At 36.4% G+C, this 24,802-nt stretch overlaps 1 long non-coding RNA gene across 6 annotated transcripts in view; it reads left to right on the top strand.

Annotated features, from left to right (window-relative positions):
- Positions 1-246: 246 nt before the first annotated feature.
- The window catches only part of LOC138170527 (uncharacterized), a 106,530-nt gene continuing 81,974 nt past the window's right edge, over positions 247-24,802 (top strand). For 4 of the 6 annotated variants that reach the window (XR_011170653.1, XR_011170649.1, XR_011170654.1 and 1 more), the window contains exon 1: positions 20,089-20,667. This is a non-coding gene — a long non-coding RNA (uncharacterized lncRNA). Of the gene's footprint in view, positions 831-6,888; positions 6,929-20,088; positions 20,668-20,836; positions 20,914-24,802 lie in introns of those variants that run through there. The other 2 variants (XR_011170651.1, XR_011170650.1) reach the window with 2 other exon arrangements.

The following is a 24,802-nucleotide window of genomic DNA, read 5'->3' as shown; positions in this document are numbered from 1 at the left end:
GGGTTACATTGTAAGGAAAATGTCATGGACATATACCGAGATTTCAGCAAGACCATAGACGATATCCTTGAGCAAATGGAGAGAGAAATGGAACAGCAGATAAAATAATGAGGTAGATTCAGTTTGGCAGACCTTCCGAAACCAAAGGGTATTGTTAATACAATCTATTTGGAATTCTACAAAGCTGTTCTCTTGGTTTTATTATATTTCATATTTTTGTTAATGACTTTAATAAAAGCTATATGTATATGTACATATACATATATGTATCTGTGTATGTCTATAGAAATATACTTAGTTTTGAGTTTGGGTTTTTTGGCATTTTCAAATGTCATAAAACTAAAATGTATAGTTAATATACTGGATGGCAAAATCATAATCCAAAAAAGATGTGAATAGGCCAGAAGGATTGTCTCAGAATAACAAGATAAAATTTAATGGAAACAAATGTAAAGTTCTATACTTGGATTAAAAAACATAACCACATATGGAAAGAGCAGATGTGTCTAGAAGGCAGATTATTTTTTTAATCAGTTGTGTAGTATGAGGTCTGGTTAAGAAATCCTGGATTAGAAGGATCAAGTAAACCTGCTTTTATAGTTTGGCTTCAAGGACTTTCAAAGGGTAGAAAGTCTGGTACAGTGCCATCAACAGAATTGTCAGCAACAGCTGCTGCCTTCCTTTTTCAAAGATCAATTACTCTGCATTTCTAAGTGTGGTAACAAATTGACAAGCTCAGCAAAAGTTTCTTAAAGTCATGTGAGATGTGGGACTGATGAAGGGATGACTGGTCAAGACCTAGAAGGTTATGCCAATGATGAGATACAAAGGTGTGAGGTTTTCTGATTTTTTTCTTTTGTTTTAGGTGTCTGGTCTGTTGTCATCTTTCTCTGCATTTCTCTAAAGATAAAGGCAGCAAAGGCAAAAAGACCAAACCCTGCAACTGATCCCTTTTTTATAATCAACACAAAAAAAATGACTCTATACCATAATATCCTGAATCGTTCAATCATCCCTATTTACTGAGAGTTAAGCAGAGGTCCTCATCCCCAACAAGGTGGAAGTGGCCATGTTGCATCTTTTTAGAAAGATAGAAGCAAAGTCATAAATAGAGGCTCATCAAACTATGTTTGTCAAAATGAAGTTTCCCTAATCACTGCAACCAATTTCAAAGATTGAAGGTGATTTTCTAAGATCATCTGTTCTATTCCCTATGAAGTGGAATGAAGCTTTGCTATCCTCTCCAGTCAAGTGATTATCCAGCTTCCACTTGTAGACCTCCAGAGATGGAGAATCTATCTAAGGAGTATTAGCTTCACTTCTGGGAATGTCATGTTAGAGAATATATTGCCAATCTGGGGAATGTCCCAAGAAAAATACCTTGGATAGTAACGGGCTTCAAGATTATGTTATGTGAGGTTTAGTTAAACAGCCTTGTGTTTTTATTTTGGAAATTTAGGAGGGACATGATAGAAATCTTTTTTTTTAATCTGTGATGTTGAAGAAATATTAGACTTGTCTGATCATTGCTAGATGTTAGACATAAAAATAAGTGCTCTGAATTTCTTAGGAAACAATAGATTCTCCCTCCTGGAAGTCTTCAAGCAAAGACTAAAGGAATGACCATTTTTGTGAGGGTACTTGGCAGAAAAGGTTGGATTAAGTGCCTTCTGAAGTCTCTTACATCTACAAGATCTTGTGATTCTGTGATTTATCAGGTTCTTACCATTTAACCTTGCTTTCCTTTGGATTCACCCTCATGTGTTCCTACTCTTCATTTTTGAAGGTGACATTATTATGTCTATTAGAGAACATAGCTACAAAGGCCAAAATGGAGGCAAAATCCTTCCCACAGGTAGACAGTCTCCTTGTGTTGTTATTTGAAAACCTTGTCATTATAAAGCTATTTGACTTAGCTTAAAGCTTTTGCTAGAATAGAAGAAAATAGATATCCCATTACACATAGCAAAACTTCAGGGCATCTACCAAGGACTGACTGATGTTAAATCTCAGCAGTCCACAAATATTGATGGTGTTGTATAATAAATCCAAAGACTTATGTTCAAATACTTCCCTTGTCATATGCTAACTATGTAACCTTTGGCATATTACTTACCCTCCTCTGAGCCTCAGTTCCTTCATCTATGAAATGGAGATAATAATTGATGTGCCTACTTCAGAAAGCTGTTGCAAAGTTCAGAGGAGATCACTTATATAAAGTGCTTCACAAATGTAGGTAATACAGTAAATAGAACACCCAGACTGGGATAAGAAAAATCTGAGTTCAAATCTAGCCTCAGACACTTAGCATGACCCTGGGCAAGTCATTTAATTCCTATTTGTCTCAGCTCCTCATCTATAAAATGGGGACACACTGGAGAAGGAAATAACAAACCTTTCCAGTGTCCTTGGCAAGAAAATCCCATAGACAAAGTTCATGGGGTCACATAGACTCAGAAATGGCTAAAAAAACATAAGCTAAACTTCATCTATTAAATTACTTGGAGCTCTTCCTCAGTGGACCTCATCTGCACTCACTTCTTGGGACATTGAAATCCAACCAGACTTTGTAATGGGTTTTCCATTCATACCACACTGATCTCTTGGGATCAATTATTCGGGGAGCCTTTTTTTCCCTGGCAACAGACTTAAAAGAATTCTACATGCTTTATTAGTACCCCACCTTGCAATGACTGTACATAGGCCTCCAATGACCTTTGAGATCAGAAGGCACTAAATGTACTTGACTGAAAGCTTGAACAAAAAAGCAGGAAAATGAATTCTCCTCCTAACTATAAGCCATAACAACTTTGGAGTCAATGTGACAGTATCCTCTCATTTGTGTCTAATAGGGATGCTAAGAATATGTTTACTTTGGCTCCTAATTAACTAAAGCCATGATAAAGTATTTCATTTTTCATGAATATTTATGAAATGCTCCTTGTCCACATTTCTCAAGGCTTCATTCAAAGTCATAAAAGATTGCATGAATATTTCATTAAGATGGAGAACATTAAAGGAGACATTTTGTAGCTCTTACTAGGTTCAAAATAAAGAATTTTCACGTGTTAAGGCAATTTGTCTGTGGGTGCAGTACTGAAGGCATTAGCCTTGACCGAATCTACTCCCTGTATATAACATATATGTTGAACTTTAGTGTAGTGGGACACACACTTACTTCATAATTAGAAGTCATGGGTCTTCTTCTCTATGGTTTATATAATTTTAGACAAGTCACTTAACCTCATTTAGTGTCAAAATGTCTCTTCTGAAAAATAGATATAATAATACCTACACTACTTGTGTCACAGGATCAATTAAAAAATAGATATAAAAATGCTTTGAAAAGTTCTGTGTACATGACTACCCATGTTAACTAGTTCTATATCTCAGGGTACATGATACTTATAGTAGATAATAGTACATAGTATAGAGCATTAGACTTGGGATCAGAAAAGATTGAGTTCAAAACTTGCCTAAGACAAAAGGTCACTGTGAGATTTTGGGAAAGTCATTTACCCTATTTCTCAGTTTCCTCATCTCTAAAATAGAGATTATAGTTAACACTTAACATCCAAGGTCATTATGAGCATAATATGGCAATATTATGTGTGTATATTCACACATACATATGTGTATATACACATATGCATATCTGCATATATAAAAACAAATATATGTTTCCTTTTAATAAAAAATTCCAGTTAAACAAAATAAACTAACACATTGCTCCTGTGCAATAACATATGCCTCATTCCATATCTATGAACCATAATATTTCTAACAGGGGGAAAGAAATACATTTCATTTTAAGTCATGTGGAGTTAAGAACTCTTATTTTATTGATCTGAATTCCAGGGTCTTTTGGTGTCATTTTTCTTTTCATTATTGTAATCATTATGTATATTGTTATCTTGATTCTGTTTACTTTGCCCTATATCACTTACACTTTCATCTGCCACAATGTAGTAAACCATATCTCAATCAATGGGCATCCATGTTTATTCCACTTTCTTGCTTCTTCTCCAATGGTATTAATAACTATTTTATATTATAAATATTTTGTTTGTAAATATTATAATAGCAATCAAAGTAGTACTTGGCTGCTTATTTCAACTATTTAAGTGGCTTTGAGCCTCACCTTTGATAGTGTCAAGTCTTTGTTGGAAACAGTATACATTATGTTGCCCTTAATAGGCCTAAGGGAGTTTGGAGACTTTCCCTGCCCTTAATAGGCCTAATGTCATCACATGGAGCCCATGGTAGGAGGAGCTTGATGAAAGAGGGGAACAGGAAGAACAGAATAGGAAAGGTGAAACAGGAAGGATCAGAGCAGAGAAAAACTCAAGCATGAGCTGGAACCAGTCAGAGCTAAGAGTGAGAATGTCTGTGATGTCAGCACTCTGTCTGTAGTTCTGTCTGTTGTTCTGTCTTGGTGTTACTTTGCCAGACAGAAGCATTATGTCTGTTGAATTGTTACTTTGTTGATTTGTGTTAGTATTACTTTGTCAGACAAGAGGCACTCTGTTGACTTGTGTTGATTTCTCAAACAGAAAGTGAATTGAAATCATAGTGTCAGCAATGTGTGAATATTTTTGTAGCCTTGTTGAGCTTTGTTTTCCTAGAAACAGAAACTGTAAAAAGCTTAGAGTGGAGCAGTCCCATAAGTTGTGATATGGAACAGGACCTTAGAGCTGCCTACCTGTGAATCCAGGCAAGAGCTGGGAGGGCTGCCTATTTGTGAATCCAGGCAAGAGTTGGGAGCATGTGAATTCATGCAAAAGATGGGATTGGTCAGCCTGTGGAATGAGAGCAATGGGGTTTGGAAAATGGCCTTGAATCAAGAGGAAAGAGATCTTGACTTGGGTATTCTATATTGACTGAGAAGATTGTGACTTACTGAATGATGTTTTGTCTAAGATTATGTGGTCACCTTAGTAATAAATTGTTATGTTATATTGTTGTGAATGTTGTACATTAGTTTCTTGAATGTTTTGCGTTAGTTTGTTGCTGAATAGAGACTTCACTATACTATGAGTTTAGATCTTTACAATTATTCATAGCAGCAGTCCTCAGGAGAGCTATCCATGATTGGCTTTACAAATAAATACATGAGATCTTTCTTTCTGCCTTTGACCGCCTTGGGGTATATGCCTTTCTAATTATATTTCTGGGTCAAAGTATAGTCATTTTTTTCTAGCAACATTAAAGATTTTTTTTCCAAAAATTCTTGGGATAATTCACAGCCCCATGAGTGTGCTTGCCTTCCCATAGTTATTCCATATTGATTTTGCCTGTCTTTTTATAATGTCTGACAAATCTCCGACTATGGAATAAAATATCAGGGTTTTTTTTTAATATTTCTTATATATGTGGTTAGAAGTATTTCTTTTGTTTTGATCATTTGCATATATTTATCCCATGCTAGGCATCACTAATTCTCTGGACTATATCAAGATGCCTTGGCTGCCTCTTTACTTTATTATGGGAGGCACCTTCTACTACTGGTGAGTTTTTTCTAGAACCACCATTTTTGGGGGAAAGTTCATTCTCTAGACTTAACCAACACACCCCAACATGGCTCCCTGTTGCTTGCAGGATAATATAAGAAATTGTTTTTTGTTGTCTTTTAAAAACCTATACAACCTCGCTGCTACCTGCCTTGTTGGTTTTCTAACCTTTTACTCCCATTAATGCACTCCATAATCTATCAACACTGAAGTATTGCTGTTCATCAAACATGATACTCCATTTTCCAACACAGAGTTTTTACTGGCTGTCCCCATTCCTGGAACACTCTCCCTATTTACCTTCACCTCAAGACTCAGCTCGGATCTTCTTACCTCCCATAAGAAGTCTTCTCAGTTATCTACAACTTTCCTCTGTCCCCACTGTCAGTTCATTTTCATCCACACTATTCATACTATATCACATCATATCATATCATGTTATATCATACAATACATAAAAGCTAATATCATATCATATCAGGACATAATTTAATATATTCTCATGTAACACATGTGTTACGTGTACATGTCATTTCCATGAGTTTTCTCTCATTAGAATGAGAGCTTTTTAAGTGCAGGGACCATATATTTGCCTTTCTTTGTATCTCCAGGGTTTAGCAGAGTGCCTGGCTTATAGTTAATAAACATTTTTGAAGCACCTTCTCTGTGTCAGACAAAATTCAAACAAAAAGACAGTCCTCTCCCTCAAGGAAATAACAGGTTCATTGGAGAGACAATATGAACAGAACTAGGTACAAATAAACTACATATAGAATAAATAGAATATCGTCAAAATGAAGGCACTATAAGAGGAATCAAGAAAGACTTCCTATACAGAGTAGGATTTTAGCTGGAACTTGAAAAAGTTAGGGAAGCCAAGAAGCAGAAATGAGAAGAGAGAGCATTCCGTGCATGAAGGACAGCCAGTAAAAAGATCCAGAGTCAGGAGATTGTGTTTTATTCAAGGAAAAGGATGGAGGCCAAACTTGTTGCATTGCAGAGTATGTGGAGGGGAATAAAGTGTAATAAGACTAGACAGAGGGGAAGTTTTGAAGGATTTTAATGACAAACAGGGGATCAAGGAGAGATGATCAAAGTACCAAATATGGTAACAGTAAGGGATAGTCATACCACATATACATAAATGCCTTCACAGACAAAACAAAGGAGTTAGACTTAACCCTTGTGAAGTGGATTTCATCTGGTTATACTACTATTGCACAAAAGAAACATAATTTTCTAAGGATAGTTACATTTCTGCTGTGCTTTTAAACACACTACCTGTGTGGAAGTTAAAATACCTCAAATTAGCTTACTATTATTTTCTTATCCCTTTGATTCTTCTTACACCCACTTTAATTTGTATCTAACTCTGTAGGCTTTGCCATCAAGGACAAACCTATCTATGAAGTTTATCGGTGAGTTGACTCTCCCACTATGTTCCCTTGACTACTAGAATTAAAAATAAACAGGCATTTCTAAAAGATCACATGGTATAGACTCAACCTACTATATTTAATTCCTACATAATAAGCATCACTGAAACTCATTTTGAAATATAATTACATATAAAAAATTACTTCATAAATATGTTAAAGCCTTCATGGAAATATCCATAAATACTGCAAAAATTATAATCAAAAAGTTTTGTGCTATGATTTAATTCTAGAGAACCTCACAGAAAATGTCAATTGCACTTAAAGAATCTCAAAGAAGATATTTAATTTCCCATTCACATTTTCTAAGAAATCACTAGAAAACACCCAAATAGTTCTAGCAGCAAATAGAACTCATAGTTTAAAAATCTTGAAAAATTAGGAAGTAAGCATTTTACCTTAGGTAAACATTCCTTTGTATTTATAAACTACCTCCTATATAAATGGCATAGGGTAAAATAAACAAGAATACAGAATAAAATAGTATATTGAGTAAAGCACCAACCCTTGCCTAGAAGAGATTATCAACTAATTACAAAGACAGGATATCATTTCATACATTAAGATCTCATTTAGGTAGGTACCCCATACAGCACTGTAAATCCCAATCCATCCAGATCTTCTCACCAGAAGTCTTGTCTTTGTCCTTTCCTAATTCTTCCATTGAATCTTTGCCAATGAAATGAAGATCTTCCTTCCTCTATAACCTGTGAAACAAACACATGGAAAACAGAAAAGTAACTTGAGACTGCATAATTAAGTGATAAGAGAGAAATGTATTAAGAAGATGAAGGAAGCATTTTGAGAGTCAAGAAAAATTTCATGGAGAAAGTAAGATTCAAGCCAGATCTTGAAATATAATGCTCCATAGTCCTTTTAGGTTTCCTCTAATCAAAGGGTCTGAGGAAGGGGAGGGAGGTGAAAGTGAAGCAGACCCAACTTGAGGCCAAGGTCAAGGCACTTCCCCGACCCCTTCCACAAAATGATTTCTCCTCAGGGATTTTAGTAGAATATTCTGTCAAACTATAATCATTCCAAAACCCTCGGATGAAATAGGCTTGATATTTTATTGATGAACCCTTGGTTGTGACCACGTTTATTTAGCCAATACAAACATTCCTTTGCATGGTCATTTCAACTGATCAAGGCTTTTTTTTGTACTTAGTCTGTTCTAAAGACTTTGGTTGACTGAATGATTGTAAATGTGTCTTTTTTTTTAAATGAGAGTAAGAAATATTGATTGATTTAGTCAGTTGAATCCTACTCTTATATTCCTTCCAGAGCACTTACATTTGCTGTCCCTTGTTTATTTAGCAAAATGCATAGCCCCAAATGCTGGATACCTCTTCAGAGACTCAAAGATGGTCTACATTTTTTTTAAGAATACCTTGACTTAAGAGTTTCAAGAAAAGTCCAAGTGGTAAAATTCATGATCAAATTAAGTAATTAACATTTTTCCATACTTCAAATATAGGATAATGCCATTTAATAGATCAATACTATTTTAAAATTCTAATAGGGAACTGCCTCTCATTTCTTGCAAAAAGCAAAACACCTTACTGAAGGTGAGAAAGGACATGGGGTGTCCTGAAAATGAGGAAACCAATATTATTTAAACAGATAGTACTTGTTAAGGAATAGTGCCAAATAAGGTTGATAGGTAATGTGGGGCTGACATTGAAGGACTTTCAAAAGCAAAAAAAAAAAAATTAAATTTGATAGAGCAGGAAATGGTAAGTAGAATTTGACATGAGTCAAAAAAAGAAAACTTTTTAACATGTGTGCTTTCTTAAAGAGGAGTGATCTGTCTTCACCCTTAGAGTCTTTATTGCAGTCAATTATGTAGTTCTTCAGGAAGGATGGATGACCACACTCAAACCTCCCTTTAGATGGAATTCTTTTTTTTTTTTTAAAGCAATTGGGGTTAAGTAACTTGCTCAAGGTTACACGGCCAGTTATTTCTGGGTGTGGTGCTAAGTGTCTGAGCCCGGATTCTATCCCCCAGGTCATCCCAACACTGGGGCCAGTGCTTTACTCACTGAACCACCTGGCCGCCCCTTTCAGATTCCACAAGATGCCCTCTGAAATCCCTTCTGAATCATAGGGTAAGTTATTGGAGATGTACAAGGAGAGGAGTGACATTATGTTAAAGGAAGATAGTCAGGAAGAATTTGAATATGGAAGACCTTCATTTAAAATAGCCAGATAAGGAGCAGTTGAAGCAATTTAGGCTGAGAACCTGTTAAGTTAGACTGGAGCTATGGCAGGAGAAATGAGAAAAGAAGAAGGAGAGAAATGTGGAAAATTTTTGAAAATAAGAGATGGATCTTGGGTGATATAGATGCTGAACTCAAACAGGTTTGCAAAGTTTTGATCCCAGGTAACTAGGTAGATAGTGGCACATGCCTGTGTTCAGAGTAGGGTCAGAGACTGAACTGACTAGAAGCTTTAGCTAAGAGAATTCAATGTGGTATTATTGCCTCTGTGGAGGGCCAGAAATAAGAAACAACTTATATGGAGGAGAAACTAAGGCACCACAGTAGCCAACATTAGATATAAGAAAAAGGTGGTGGCTAGATGTAGAAGGATTATGTCTGGGGTCTTGAAGAGTTGGTTAGCAATATGGCAGAGACAAACAATGCAACCTACATGTTATGCAAGAGTTTACAAAAAGGTACAAGCATGAATGTTATTGAAATTGTAAAACTAATTCATAATAATTTATGCTCAATATGGTGAGCAAACCAGAGTTCTTTTATAGTATGTGGTGGATTTCTCCAACTGGACTTGGAGTCAGAAAGACCTGAGCTTACATCCTTTTTAATACTTACAAGTCCCTTTACCTCTCTGAGCCTCAATCCCCTTATCTTTAAAATAGGTATCCAATAGTACCTACTTCACAGGATTGTGGAGCAGATCAAAAAAAGACAGCATGCAAAGAGCTTTGCTAAATCTTAAAGTGTTATGAAATGTTGGCTATTGTCAACTATTATTACTATAGTTAGAACAAAAATCATTATCAGACCCCCCCAATGCCCTCAAAATCTACCTTACTTGGCTTATACATATTACATTCCAAATAAACTGATGTATTCGCTATTACAATTACATGATATCTCATCACCTGCCTCCAAATCTTTCTACAGGCTATACCCAGAGTACATTCTCCTTTCAACTTCAATTTAAAGAAGTCCTGGATTTATTAAAGTTTCAGTTCAAGTCAAATGTCCCCCACATGGGCTTTCCTAATTCTATCCAATTATTTCTGTCTTCCTATAGTAAAACTGCTTTGTTTATCCTATACATGTTTAATATTGGCTAATCCATGTAGATGTCCTTTTTCTAAGTAGAATGGGAGCTCAACTCCTAGTCCAGTTCCTGGAACATCATAGGTCCTTAATGAGTTCCTGATGAATAAGTGAATCAACCCCAACTTTTTTATCTCTCTTAGCAAGCTTTGATATTGGGCAGATCTCATGTAGGAAAACGGCTAGCCCATGAGTAAAAGGCAATACAATTAATTTGTATGGAAAAGAAAGCTGAGAGAGAAAGAGATGGTTTGGTGCAATATAACACTAGTTTACTTTTATCTAAATTGTTTGAATTGATAACTGGACATTCATATAGAAAGATCTATAGATAATATAAAATATAGGGTCCAAAATTAATTTAAAGGATAATACTGATAATACAGAGCTAGAAATTGTAAATTAATATTTGAAGTCAAGAAAATATTCATTTGCCTAGATAAATACTCAAAAGTAGATAATCAATAAATGAGCCTCAAGGAACATCTACTATTAGGAAGAATAAGAACCTGAAAAAAAGACAATATTAGTTCAGTTTTATAAGTCTACTATAAAGTATCATAGCCTTCAATTACATTCTTATCTCCTTAACTAGATTGTAATCTTCTGAAGGACAGGCATTGGCATGACCCACTTAGAAAACATTAAAAAACTGTGACAATTAAAAGAATAAAGGGATGGTTGCCATATTATAGATAGACAGGCAATAAGCATGAATCAATCACTTACTATGTGCTAGGTACATCACTAAGCACAAGGGATACTAATATAAACTAAAATAAAGACAATCATTGCCCTCAAGGAACTAACATCATAATGGTGGAAGACAATACATAAATGGAAGTTGAAAAGCAAGGGAGGGGAGAGGAAGGAAAGGGGAAAGATTTCTCTATAGGGTCATGGAGACAAGAGTCAGAAACACAGCAAGGAGAATGAACTCGTCTTCAAAATGAAGGCTTTGGAAGTAACTCACCAATGAAAAAAGTGCAACTGAATATGGTGAAGTCTAGTAGAGTGAGAAGTATAGCCATAAGGAAAGAAGGGAACTACACAAGGGATCATAGAATACACAACCTTCTGCTTCCATAGATGATTGCATATTGAATCACCATTAAAACTAGTGACATATTTGTTAGCAGGTTCACTGACTGAAAAGAAAAGTTGCATGACTTTCCATGATATTTTATTTTGAAATTTGATGCCCTTTAGTATCCATTTTTATAGATGTCCATTGCTTTCTTTTTTCCTATTTTTTATTATGAATTCCATAGCCATCTACAAATACTTCAATATACAGAAAAGAACAAAAGACATATGAAAATGTGAATTTCTGTCATCTACAGTTTGCTTTTAGAATATATAGTTATAGATACTGTTTATAGAGATGATAAATTATAGATTGATTTGGGGAGAACCCTGCATGTATATGACAATATCCTGATAGAGACAATAGACATATATACAGAATATTAACAATGATAATGATAAACATTTATGTAGTGCTTACTATGTACCAAGTACTTATGCCAAGCACTTTACAATTATCTCATCTCATCATGAGAACATCCCTGGAGGCTAAGAGCTTTTATTATCCCAGTTTTATAGATAAGGAAACTGAGGCAAACAGGGTCAAGCAACTTGCCCATAATCACACAGCTAGTATCTGAAGCTGAATTTGAAATCAGGTGTTCCTGACTCCAGGCCCCGCTCTATTTTATGTGCCTTCTAGGTGCCCTGAAATGATCTCTCTTCTCTCTCTCTCATATATACTTATATGTATGTATACATGCACATATATACATACATATATAATTTTGCATAATATATACATAATATCATATTCCTATAAATATACATATATACACAAAATATATCATAATACAGTATATATAATATCAGATACACCAAAACTTTAACAATGTGCTAACCTTGTTTACACAACTCGGTTTGGGTTCTGTCTGCATATTTTTAATCCCTCTGCGAATTAATCTCTCTTAATCATGAACAATGTCACACTTTTATAGTGAGATTAGATTGGTTTTTGTGGCTGTCATATCCCACTGAAGACTCACAATGATCTTGCAGGCTGCCCAAATCAACAGCTTTTTTAAAATTTAAATTTAATATGTTTTTCAGGTCCAAACTCTATCCTTCCCTCTTTTTCTTCCCCACCCATTGAGTAGAGAAGAAAACAAAATTCAACAAAAATATTTATAGTCATGAAGAACAAATCACAAATTAGAAACTAGGAGGGAGCTCATTAACTGGGGAATGGCTGTGCATCCATGTCTGTAATGGTTATGGGATTTGAAGATCTTCCATGCCCCTTGAATTTGCTGATGTAGTAGGAAGGGGTAGGGCAGGAGGAAGTCAGAGCCAAGCTGGAGCCAGCATGATGTTTGGAAGCAGTGGCAGCGGCTCCTTTTTTTTTTTTTTTGAGCCAGCCAGAATTTCTGCTAAGGACTCCTGATGAGGACTGTTGGAGATGGGAACTGTGGGGGGCTAGAGCTGCTGGGAATGAGTGGTGTGGACCCTGAGCTGTTGCAATGCGTGAAGAGAGGAGGATCTTTGCCTGAAGTAGTCCATTCTGTTTTGAAGGCTTGAGAATGTGGGTATTTACTGAATTAACTACATTGCCAACTCCATAGCTACTGTGATGGCTTTCACTTTCTGGTTTTGGGACTCAGTTTTCTGGTATTTGAATAAATGTTCTAGCTTTCTCCCATGTAGAAAACCTGTTACATTTTGTGATTAATATGCATATCAGCATATTTATAGTTAGCATAGGCATTGTGAATACTGCATTGTTGATACAAGGTATTTTTTATATTTCATCAGCTCTCATGAAGTTGATTTTTGAAACCATAGAGTACTACATTTATTGCTATTAAATTTCATCTTATTAGAGTTAGACCAAAGGCCTAGCTTTGACTTTTATCAACCTTTCTCTCCCTCATCTGTTAAAGACAAATGACTTATTCAAAGTTACATAAAAATCATAGCAAAATATTATCAATCTAAATCTATGCATTAATATTAGATGATAATTAACTGTTATCAAAGTTTAGGTTAAAATACATAGAGAGAAAAGTACTCATAGAGCATGGGTTCTTAAACTGGAGTCTATAAACTCTTAGAATCTATTTTGATTATCATAAATGAATACAATTCATTTCCTTTATAATCCTATGGGTCTTATTTTATGTATTTAAAACTTTATTCTGAGAAGGGGTCCAAGGGTTTTGCAGACTGTCAGAAGGGTTCATCACACACACACACACACACACACACACACACACACAGAAATGTAATAAGTAATACATAAATATCACCTTCCATAACCAACAGTTTTGAATCTGCCTTTGCTCACCATAATATGACAAGAAATTGATTCTCACTGAGCATCAAAACTGAAAAGGACCTTGACTCCAAACTTTTGGGACATATAGCTGTCTCTGTTCAGAAGTTTGCTTGCTACAGAATATGTTGGATATTGACAAAGACAGAAGAGCCAAGGTCCCTCTCTTCCCCTTGAAGCTTTAGTTCATGGAGACTTTTGAGACAGATATCACCTGATTCCCATGCTCTTGGCTCATTAGTTAATAGCCATCAAAGTGTCCTTGAAAGAGGTTTAAAAAAATTTAAAACACCAAAACGGTCTGTGCAAAATGGGATTTCCTAAGGAAACTCTAGGGAAGTGTACTCTCCTTATGCACTTTACCCTCAGAGTTCTGTGTAGTGTTGGACGCCAGGAAGCCTGTGACCCAACCCCACCTAACCAAGGCCAATTGGGGCTGGCACAGAAATAGCCTCCCCTTCCCTTCACACAGAAAACATATGTTGGCCATAGGAATGCACATTTGCTGCAGGCTGCTCCCACCCTAGGGGATAAATCAGGCTGTTTCTAATTCCAGCTCTTCTGCTGTCTTTCTCTGTAACCTGAGGCAAGTCATTCTAAGTGTCAAGGGCCTGAATTTTTCATCTAGAGAATATGAAAAATACAACCCACCCTTTTGTCTCCCCTCACAAGGCTGCAGAGATTTATAATAATTTGTGCAAAGTGAGTCGAGCTAGTTAGAGAAGGATGCTATATATTTGCAGACTGTTATTAGTGTTGGTGGCATCCTTAGGTGCCTTTCTCCCCAAACTGCCCTTTGGACATTTTCTTTTTTGAATCAGTTTCCTGTACCTGGGGCTAATGCAGATTCAATCACTTCCTTTTAAGGAAATTTAATCTTCTGATTCTGAAAAATATTAACTGATCTAAATATATCTTTGTAATATATATATATAGTGAATTTTGAAATCGTGGCTTCAAAATCATTCAGGGCTCCCAAAGATGTTATATTAATTTTTTTAAATGATAGATTTCTAATGTTGAGAAGTAATGTTAAACTCATTTTATTGTCCTGTAAAGAATAGTACTATTTTTTTAATTAAAACAAAATTATGTCCAAATCACAATTTAGAGGCAATTAAATTGAAATTCTAGTTATAAAACAAATTGACTATTGTGCTGGTTATAGTTACTGATATAAAAGGAGTCATTTGAGTGGGAGTCATCATATATTGGTACTCCCACGGCAGTGGCTCCTACCCTGCTAATACACACACACACACACACACACACACACACACACACACACACACACACCACATCACAGGCCATTCCAAAAAAAAGGAAACAATTCAATGTCATGTTAGTCCCAAGTAACATCAGCATCTTTCTGTGAATTTGCCCAACTTCACTGTTTCTGACTAGAAGTAATAAGACAATGGTAATTGTCACTAGGGGCTCCAATAAGCATGACCTCCCTTTCCTATTGATTCTTCCACCCCAGAGATCTAGGTCACCAGAAACATAATCCTGGAGAGACTGAAGATGTCTGAAGCCAAAATACTGAGAAATGTTCTATAGACCCTAGGGCTATTAAAGCTTTTTAGTCAAAGAATAAAATGATGGTTCATGAAGACTGATCCAACATTATAGGTTTGTTTTTTCTTTTATTTTTAAAGTTGTGGTTTAGTCATGTCTGACTCTTCATGACCCCATATGGAGTTTTCTTTTTTTTTTTTTGCAAGGCAATCAGGGTTAAGTGACTTGCCCGAGGTCACACAGCTAGTGTGCCAAGTGACTTGAGGCCAGATTTGAATTCAGGTTGTCCTGATTCCGGGGCCAGTGCTCTACTCACTGTACCACCTAGCTGCACCCCAATATGGAGTTTTCTTGAGAAAGATATTGGAGTGTTTTGCTATTTCCTTATACAAGAGATTAAGTGACTTGCCCAGGGTCACACAGCTAATGAATGTCTAAGAACAGATATGCACTCAGGTCTTTCTGACTCTAGACCAAGAGCTCTATCCTTTGAGAAACCTAACTGCCTTGTCATTACAGAAAGGAAGAGGACTTTATCTGATTTTTCTAAATTTTTATCATTGGAAAGGCAATACCTCAAAATTCAATATTTTACCACAAATATCTGCTGCGTTCAATTCATTTACATGGATATGAATAAGTGAATCCATTTGATCAGAATCAAGCATTTGGGTATTTTAACTGACATTTTCTTGGTTTATTTATTTTCCTCTATTTGAAATTCAGGTAATTAGAGATGTGAAAAGAGTAGTAGTAGCTTTGCTGCTCAATGGAAAAGCAGTAGGAAAAATGTTTCTATTTCCTGTTCTTTTTTTAAAGGCAAAATATAAAGCATCTTCAAGAAATAACTCTTTGTCATACTATCCCAAAATGCAGTGCATGGTATTGGTTGAAATAATGTAAATGAACTATTCAGTATTGCTTTATTTCCAAGGCACAATATGAAACTTGAAATAAGTATAATTCACCTTTTTAAAATGTTTTTTTTTTAATGAGGGTTAAATATCTATTCTGCAGCTAACTAGGGCTTTGTGCCTTTAAGGAGAAAAGCCAAGGAGATCTTCAAGGACATAAAGATTACCATAAACTTTTTAAACACACACACACACACATACACACTCCTACCTGAAATTCATCTACATTTTATCATTTACAAATGATAAAAACCTTGACTTTCTCATCATACTCCTCAAGAAATGTGGAACTCATGATCACAAGACTAAGAGCCTAAGAATTCCTAAACCTGTTCAATGAGTAAATAGGATCAGGCTAGTGGCTATCATTGCCATCTGGTGGTGAGTGACATGTCCATATCCACTTTTTATTTCTTTGGTCTCTAAATGTCAAGGTTTAATGATTTATAGGAATATTGCATCTTTGAATTTTTAATGGAATTGTCATTCATGAAAATAAAATATTTATCTGATTAAGGAATGTCATTGATGTGACCATTGCTAGAAGTCTCTCAATTATCATTTCAAACTTTCATTCTAAAATGAGAATATATAATGGGATCACCTGAAAGTGATCAAAGAAAATGATAGTTTCCTGTTCCTTACATGTGTTTTCCAGAATGCTGTCCACTCCTCTCCAAATCTGAATAATGTTATTTTTGAGTGTAGGGACATATTGCTGACTATTTCCTGGGTTGGATCTGGTTTTGGCTGAATCAGTGAATGTATTAGGTAGGCAGTCCCTACACTTCAATGAGCATAACTGAAAAAAAAAAAATGACAATTTCCCAGAAGCAAACTGGAGTTGAAGACCAAACTATAATTTTATGCTGTATAGGACCATCTGTTTGTTGCTTCTCAGCTGCATATTCATTACCTAAAAAAATAAATTAGGGTGAAGTATGGAGTACTTTAGAAAAAAAATAACAGAGAAAAAGATTGTTCTTATTGCTGCCTTTGCTTTAGAATCTACAAGCAAATGGGTAGCAGAATACTCTATAGATAAATGTACAATCTGGCCTCATAACACTTTCTAATGGTTTTCTCCTACCCATTGTAATGAAATACCTGATCTTTAGCCAATCTTCCAAATCATGATCCACACTTGGCCAGATAATGGGATAGTTAGATGACTCATCCATCATAGTAAGTTTAAAAGTAGCGAAAATGGATGGCACTTCATCGAAAAAAAGTGGGAGACATGATTCAGAAATTTAAGAAAAAATATCAATTTGAAAGTATTATTACACAGAAAAATTACAAATAGAAAAATTGTCAGAAAAATACATGTTTTTAAAATATGAATACAATTAAAGTAATCTTAGCAATAAGAATATTTCTTAACCTAATCAAATTGTGGATACTTGTCAGTAAAGTAGAAATAATCATAAAAAAGGAAGAGGTACTGCTTTCTGATGCTCTGAAAAAGTGAAATTAATAGCTTGATAATGTAATTCTAGGTAAGTTCAACATAAAGACTCTACTTATCCATTTGACTATAGGTAAGTAACTTAATTTCACTGAACATAGATTTTGTCATATAAGAAATATACCTAACAGTACTTGTTAAAATATCTCATATGACTGTCACACACAAAAAAAAAAAGCGCCTCATAAATTGTAAAGTATTATGCACTTTGGTTTGAGTGGTTGATAGGATCGAGTTAGATTTGTAAAAATGGGAGACATGAATATTTGTGAAGAGGGGAAAAATGTCAGTGGATAAGAAGCAATTCAAGTTGTATAAGAGTGGATTAAAGATGAGGAAAGACTCTGGAAGGTACTATGAGGCAAAGAGAATCACTGCAGCAAGCAGAGGATAATCAAAGAAAGGAGCTCCCTATTTCTTTGAGACTGAATGAAAGAAAAGGGCAAAAATGTTTTTAAAAATAGTTTAAAAGTTTTGCACTATGAAGAAGGGAAATATGGAAATTGATAAATCTCAGTAAAGTAGAAGGTAAGAACATCTTCTAAGATAGAGCTTGATAAGGATGGATTTGGGGACATGAGGAATGATGAACTCCATGAGATCTCAAGCAATTTACTCTTGGATCTGTGATGTTCAAACTTCTAAATATCTCTTGAATGAAGACGCAGACGGAAGACACCAGTTTTGCAGAAGAAACAAAACTAGATGGGATAGCCAACTCACTGTATGATAACCAGGACCCAAAAGTTCTCAACAGGCCCTAGAATCATAGGTGACATCTAATAAGAGGAAAATGAGTGTTTTTGTTCAAGAACTTACTTTTTTAATCAGGGTAGGAAACTTTGGGCACAGGGATTCCATCCACTGATGGTAACTTATTTGCAATGTAGAGTCTCAGAGAGTTGACTAGAACACTGAAAGGGTATTGGACTTGTCCAGGGTTATATAGTCTATGTGTATAAGAGCTGTTACTTAATGACTAGCATTTATATTGAGCTTTAAGGGGTTTGTTTTGTTTTGTTTTAGGCAATTGGGGTTAAGTAACTTGTCCAAGGTTACACGGCCAGTTGTTTTGTGTGTGTGTGTGTGGGTGTTAAGTGTCTGAGGCCAGAACTGATCCTGTGTCCTCCCGACTCTGGGGATGGTGCTCTACTCACTGCACCACCCAGCCACCCCATTGAGCTTTAAGTTTTGCAAAGAAGTTTCAAATATCTAATTTTTTGTCAAAACAACCCTGGAGAGTAGGAGCTGTGACTATCTCCACCTTAGATATGAGGCAGCCAGAGGTCAAATGACTTGCTCAGGGTCACATAACTAGTAAATATCAGAGGCCAAATTTGAACTAGAGTCTTCCTGACTCCAGATCTAACACTGTATCCATTATGTTCTACCTTTCTTGAACCCTATATCCCTGACTCTAAAATCAGTACTCTATGTATCACTTCTTGCTGCCTCTCAAGATAAAATTTATAATTAAGGATAAACACACACACACATACCTGATTTATAAAGATCAACTTCATAAACAAATAAAAAAACTGAGGTAGATAGGGTTAGACAACTGTTTTGTGAAAAAGCATCTGGGGGGTTTGAATAAAAGTTCAAAATGAGCCAGCACTGAGACAGAGCAATTGAAAAAGTTTATTTTTATCTTAGGCAGCATTGAGAGACTTATAGCATACACTTTTCAGTGATTGACAGGTCTGTTATATTTTGCCCTGCACAATTTCTACAATCTATGTAGAGTATTATAATACTCAACAGAGTAACAGATAAGAGTATTGTATTTGGTTCTAGTTATCACACCTAGAAAAGACATTGACAAATTGGGCAGCACGCATAGGAGAAAAAGAGAGAAATACGGTGACATTAATAGATACTATGCCACAGAAGTACCAATTCAAAGAACCATTAATGTTTAATCTGGAGAAGAGAAGGTTGAGGGTAGACACTCTAGTTCTCCAAAGTTTTGCCATATTGTGAGCACAGGTAAGGTGGGATTTTTGTGTTGGCTTTTTTTTCTATTTTTTTTTTTGGAGCTGTTTCCCAGGCTCATGCTAAATTGTAAACATCTGAAGGATAGATCTCCTTTGAACCTTGGTAATTCATAGCTATAATGAGTCATGTAGGTTTTGGTGCCTTCTGCCTGTGGGCCTATTAGTAAAAAGTGTGTGTGTGTGTGTGTGGTATACATATATATATTCTGAGATATTGCTTAGGGGCTCACTCATGGGAAGAATGCTTCACCCAAGAACTCTTGAGATCTTGGACAATACTCTGGGTAGCCATTGATAAGGGGCCTCCCAGCTTTGCAAGCCCAGATGTTGGTGCTCTCTCAGTCTGGTGATGTATATAAATAGTTCTGTTAAGAGAGTTAGAATTCTGTCTATTGCAATACTGATTGATTATGATAGTTTTTACCTTTACCTTCTTCTTATCCTACTTATTGTATTATTTTGCTGTGCCCAGGACCCAGACTGGAGCAGCCCCTCCCCACATAAGGCTAGGGGAGAATGAGCTGCCCTAGAGTTGGGGTGGTATAGGCCAAAGACAGAGGCTGGGGTCAGGAGCCCCTGGAGCCTGCTGTTCCTGGACTCAGGCAGGATCAGGGAGAGCTTGGAATGGAGCAGCCCTTCCCCCATGAGGTGAGACATGGAATGCATAGGAGAGCTGCCTGCATGCAGACTCAAGCAGGAGTTGGAAGTGATCCGGTCCCTGTAACTGCGGAGAAGGAATCCTAGGATTCAGGACTCAGCTCCAAGGTGAGATGGAAGCTTTGCAGCATGGCAGGAGTGGTGAGCATGCTTTCCTGCTGTGCCGCCCTGGAATGGGGTGGAACCCAGGGGATGGAGTTGTCTATAGTGGGAGAGGGGAAGTGCCATAACTCCCAGAGACCCACCCTTTTGGCTTGGAAGCAGGGTCTGGAACAGTGTTAGAACTTGAACTCTTTGGCTTATTAGAGCATGTGTGTACCTGAGAGTGCCAGGTGGGAGCCTGCAAGAGCAGGGTGGTGAGAAGAAGGATAAAACCCCAAGGGGATCTTACTTGGACATTCTGGATTGAGGAGATTACAACCTACTGTGACCTAGGGATGGAGTGTGTTGTGCTAAGGAAGACCCTGGCCTGGGATCCCCTTTTGTGTAAATAAGTATAAGGTGGGTGGTATGCTATGTTATGTTATATACTTCTGTATCTCTTTAAGTAGCCACCCTGGTAACAAGTTATGTTGTTAAGAATTGTGAATACTTTAGTTTCTTGGCTCAAGGTTTAGTTTTGAATAGAGTGCTTATACTATGTAATTTGACCCTAAATATATATTCACAGCAACATCCCTCAAGTGTGCTGCCCTGATTGGTGTTACACATGTACAAAGAGCACTAGACCTATACGATTTGGGCCTGGTGAGTAGAAGAAGCAGGAACACAAGTGGGATGGCTGTTACAAAGAAGATTTTGGCTTAATGTAAGGGGAAAAAGAAAGCCTTGCTAATGTTTAGAACTGGGGGCAGCTAGGTGCTGCAGTGCATAGAGTGTCTGGCCTGGAGTCAGGAAGACTTGAATTCAAATCTACTCTCAGGTATTTACTAGCTTTGTGACCCTGGAAAAGTGACAATCTCATTTATCTCAGTTTCCTCATCTATAAGATGAGCTGGAGAAAGAAATGACAAATCGCTCCAGTATCTTTGCCAATAAAACCTCAAATGGGGTCACAAAGAGTCAGACAAGGCTAAAAGGACTGAACAACAACAAAATATTTAGAAGTATCCTACTGGGAAAAGGCTGTATAATGTAATATCTATAAACAGTTTAGAAAAAATGAATGCCCTACTATGACATTATAGCCACATAGCATCTTCTGCTGTCTCTGTTATTTATATAGGGTTTTACAGTTTATAATTTGGTAAAGAACATTCTTTTCAAAATTTTATTTTAGACTCAAATGCCAGAACAAAATACAGAATAGAGAAGAGAAACAAAAACAGATAAAATTAAATATTGGAACTTAAAAAGAAAGCCAAAAAGAAAAAAAACATATCATGTGCATAGCAGAACATAACTGAGGATTCAAAATATGTAATAATAAATTTTCATTTCATGAAAACCTATATGATAAGTAATACTCATTTTGTTGAGAATTGTCCATCAGTGCAGAGCATTAAGAGACAGAATAAGAATCAGGAAGATCCAGCTTCAAGTTCTGGCTCTGATGCATGTAGACTATGTGATGCTGGACTTGTCATTCAATGTCTCAGTGCTCCAGAAAATTCTTTAAGATACTAACTTGTAAACCAGGGATTAATCTTCTTGGAGGAGAGAAATTCCATGAAATAGCAGATCCAATAAATCCCTTTCATATTTAAGAGTTACAAAGAGCTTCTGTGCATTCTTATTTGAACCTCACAACCATGTTGTGAGGAAGGTATTAGAATGCCCCTTTCACAGTTGAAGAGACTGAGGCTCAAATGGTTAAATAATTTTTCCAAGGTTACATAGTCAAAAAGTTTCCAAGGCAGGACTAAAACCCAGAATTTGCAGACTCCACTCTAACTACTACACCATTCAGTTAATTATCAAGTAATTATTAGTTGGTAGATAGGTGGTACAGTTGATTGAGGGTTGGGTCTGGAGTCAGGGACACCTGAGTTGAAATATGGCCTCAGACATATAGTAGTTGTATGACTCTGGATAAGTCTCTTACCTTTCTCTGCCTCAGTTTCCTCGATTCTTAAATGGTGATAATAATCATACCTATACCACAAAGTTGTTGTGAGATCAAATGAAAACTTTTGGAATGCATATCCACTTTGTGTAGCACATAGAAGTAGCTTAATAAAAACTTATCTCTTTCTCTTCCCACCTCTAATAGGAGTGCTAAAGCAGGCAACCTTGTACTACTTGGATGCTTTTATTCTGCTTCAATTAGGCTGCAGTGAGAAATAGATCCATTGTAATTTGCTTAACTAGTCCATAAATGCCCTCAGTTCTTGCCCTGCAGGGAGGAAGTCAATCAATTAGCTAATAATCAATTATTAAGCACTTTTTACATATTAAGCCTTGAGGATACAAAGTAAGGCCAAACAATCCTTGCTTTTAGGAAGCTCAGATTCTAGTGTAGGAGAAAACATGTAAATAATTGAGTACCTTCAAGATACACACAGAGCAGATGGAAGGAACCTTAGAGGAGAAGCTTCTAGGACTTGGGGAACTGAGATATTAAATGAACTTTGCTGTGTTTCTTGTAGAAATCTGAGCATCTTAACTTTCTGGATAAGATGACTTTTGCTTTCATCTGCCTTTAACCCAAGTGATAGCAATGCCTTTCAAACCACCTTTTTAGTCAGTACATTGTTTGTGTCGTACCAGGAAGGTTTTTGTACAGGAGAGAATTTTCCTTAGGTTTTCAGGAGTCTCTTAAGGGGAGTACTGCTCTCAAGAAACTGCAGGGCAGTTATTTACAGAGGTGGATGACGTTTGTGCTGCCAACTTCAAATAAGAGGCAACTGTTGTCTGCCAAGCAGGCCTGGTAGGGTTCATATTTAGAGAAGCAGACCCTTTTGTAGCTAATTCAATTAGGACTGAGTTCCCATCCAAAGATGTATAGATCAAAAGCTTAAAATTCCCTTGACCAAATTATGTTTCAGGAATTGAACACCATGGCACTGATTTTAAGAATTCTTTGTCCACTGGCTACTTCAGGAAAGTTCTTCTATATGAATGCATGAGTACTATTTTATGGTTTTGTAAATTAATATGCTAAGAAAAGTTTTTTGACAATATGGAGGTCAACATTTTATTTCACCCACTTACTTTCTGCATGTGTCATCAAAGTCTTGGTTAACTAACTTGTGACCTTTAGTCTAATTTTGATTGTGGACTAAACATAGCATGATGGACATAGTGGCTGTTTATTTCAGGAATCAAATCAGGGATGATAGCTTGCCTTCAGTGAGCCAGAGTACACAGTTAGCTCAGTGCAAAAGTCTTTACTGAGTTAGCATAGTCAGAACAGGAACAATAAAACATCTTTGCAAATCTGGGGCCTACTGTACCACAAACATACACTGTGTCTGTGAGAAGAATTTAAAAATATGAGAGGTGAAAGGGATCTCAGTAGTTATCTAGTCCAAATCACAAACAAAAGGAAAGATTGTTGTAACATAACTGACAAGTGATCTTCTAACCTTCAGTTGAAGGCCTCCAAGGAGGACCTCACCCCACCCCGCTTCTCACAGAATTTTATTTTGGACAGATCTAATTGTTAATAGCTTTTCTCTTTTATGAAATATACATTTGATCTTTTGCCACCTGTTCCTATTCTTTCTTTCCTTTTAGTGCCAAACTGAACAATCCATCATCCACTTGCAGCCCCTCAAATGCTTGACAATTAGCATCCCTTCCACCCACTCTTGCCTGTTCCCAAACTAAAAGAAAAAGTTTCTTTAACTAATGTTTATATGACATAGACTCAAGACCTTTCACCACCCTGGTGACATTCCTCTGGAAAATCTCAAGAGCACACACACATAAAATCCACAAATGGAAAGGGCAGATATATAGGGAACACATGTGCTTAGGGTGCATGCCAGTAGAGAGAATTCATGCCTTTAGTGCTGCAGGAAGTCAGGGCCACTGATATCCTACCATTACAGTGTTCTTGATTAAGTCACACTCTGATAAATGCTTAATAACCAATAACCATTTCTCTAGAGGGAAAAACGTAAGCAGGACACCCTTTAAAGTTTAATCTGCATTATCTATATTTTCTTAGGTCAAGACAATAAAAAAATCAAGCCTAATTTTTAGCACTTTATGATTTCTGACATATACATGCTCACATTGAAAATGCAATCAATAGTTCTCATGAGTAATTCAAACTGACTTCAGCATACCTTGGCCTTGCTCCTAAAGTTTCAGAAGAGATGAATGAGAGAAAGAAAAAACACAAGGCTTAGATACCATTTTAGGAATTCTTTCCAAGAGAGGGGTAATGAGACCCTTTGACTAGGGTTGTAGTCATGGTGAGGATGAGGAGGTAGAAATAATATAACTTGACAAATGACTGGATAAGACCAAGGGAGAGAGAAGAGCTATGGATGAGTCTGAGTTTGATAAGTGGGGTTACTGAAGGTTCTTCCCTGAAACAGAAAAACTTCCAGAAAGGTTAGGTTTGGGGGAATAGAGATAGTAGTATCTGTTTTGGACATGTTGAGTTTGAGCTGCTGCTGGGGAGATAGACAATAGATAGACAAGTAGGAATGGGTTGTAGGAGTGAGAATAGGTCTAGGTATTT

This window comes from Petaurus breviceps, unplaced genomic scaffold (assembly GCF_028583685.1).
Source record: "Petaurus breviceps papuanus isolate PSGF00001 unplaced genomic scaffold, PetGlider_PUasm1.0 38, whole genome shotgun sequence".
Taxonomy (NCBI): Eukaryota; Metazoa; Chordata; class Mammalia; order Diprotodontia; family Petauridae; genus Petaurus; species Petaurus breviceps.
Note: the sequence above shows the minus strand (reverse complement) of the source record. Positions and strands in the feature narration are given on the sequence as shown.